Source organism: Apium graveolens, chromosome 4 (assembly GCF_009905375.1).
Source record: "Apium graveolens cultivar Ventura chromosome 4, ASM990537v1, whole genome shotgun sequence".
In the NCBI taxonomy this organism is placed as follows: domain Eukaryota; kingdom Viridiplantae; phylum Streptophyta; class Magnoliopsida; order Apiales; family Apiaceae; genus Apium; species Apium graveolens.
This window is the reverse complement of record NC_133650.1, coordinates 302,080,875-302,082,783: the sequence shown is the minus strand read 5'-3', so window position 1 is coordinate 302,082,783 and position 1,909 is coordinate 302,080,875.

Here is a 1,909-nt window from a genome sequence, read left to right as displayed (position 1 = left end):
GCTAAACAGCGCAAGCTAATCCTCACTGGAGGTTAAATTTGAAAACAGGCAAGTATGAGCGAAAGAAATGCTCAGCAAGATCATTATAGCATATATAGGGTCGTTTTGATATAAAACCGACATCTGCATCAGCGCAGAACATTTAAAATCATAATTGCTGAATCATAAAATTTTAGTTGAGGAATCCCAGATTTAATTCCTTAATTATATTCAAAACCATTTTGATATTTTTGAGCGAAATGCTTCAGCAATACTTTGAACCTTGACGAGAGCAAAGCTCGTAAAATAGTGTTTACGGAAATATCGCAAACCACAATAACATGAAACAATGATTATGGAATGAATCATAAACTTTACTCAAAACCGAAATCTTGAAATTGATACTTATTTTGCTGTCATATCAAATTAGATATCAATGCGAACTTTGATGCTCACAACATCCCATACTGAAGTCAACATCAATCATCTATACTAATACCACCTTTGATATTTAACAACAAACTAAGTATCCATATGAATCAAAACCACATTTTATTTTTAATCCAAAACGTAAACAGTTGATAAATCATTTGTTCTATGATTATCAAAACAATTTAGCAAACCATAATTTAGATTGGAACCAATAATATTTCATGATGTTCCCAATGATCAGTCGCGAAACAATACCGGTATCCCGCAGCCATACCGTAAATATAGGTACTACCCGTATTCCGAAGACATACGGTACCTATAGGGTGCCAGAAAAGGCATAACTAGCCTTGAAAGATATTACAGCTGGACCGATATCTCGATCACCTACGCTGTAACCAATAACCAGTAACCAGTAACTATTCCAATCTTAAAAACCTTTTTATTGAAAAAGGAGCTGAATCCTTCGACATCCTAAATAATTTTATTCCCCCATTCACTTGGGAGGAATACTCTCAACAAAATCATCTTTCTCAAAACCTAAAACATTTATAAATCCGATAATTTGATAAGTAAAATCACTTAGCTATTCTGAACATAGAACATCAGAAGAATATTTGCACAAATAGAATCATTTAATTCAGCGATATGTAAAACATTTATCTATTACGAACTGAATAGGGAGAACAATACTTACATGATAAGATTTAAAATAAATATCACTTGAACAATAAGTGATGATAGGGATACTTGCATAATTAATTCGAAATAAATATCACTTGAACGATAAGTGAAGTCAGGAGTACTTGCCTTTGGGTTTTAGTAGATAATCACACTCGCAAAGATGCATCTATTCTGACATTCGGCCTCAAAACATCACCGTCTTTATTCAACTAATCATTTGGTCTGCAGCTCATGCAGTGCTGCAACCCAAGATTCCATACTATTCAATTCTATTCTTCACCCATTCCATCTGGTCCTGATCGACTCGAGAGATCCGCATCTATAATTAAAATATACAACTTTAATCGTCTAATCGATAATCACTCGACGAACTACGCGTCAAAAGCCTATCGTCTACCCATACGATAACCCACACATAAATATAATCGACAAACACATAACTCTTGATCCACATATACACATAATTCACATAACACATAAGCACATAACTCATGTATCACATAATTCATATCAAATAATACTCGGTTAATCAGAAGGGTCGACTCGGTACGTTTAAAACGGAAATCGGGTCAAAAATATGATTTATCGATCAAAAAATCGACTCAAAATGATTCGTAAAACAAGAGACCTTTCGAAATAAAAGAATTCGGGTCTCGAAAGTATTTTTATTGAAAGCGGAATATTTTTCTGAGTCTGTATGCGTTCGTTTCGTATTAAACGGACGAACGATTGATTTACTATGAATTTTTGAACATTTTTCGGAATAAAAACAATCTCCGAATCATTTAATAATTAAATAATAGGGCTCGAACACCCT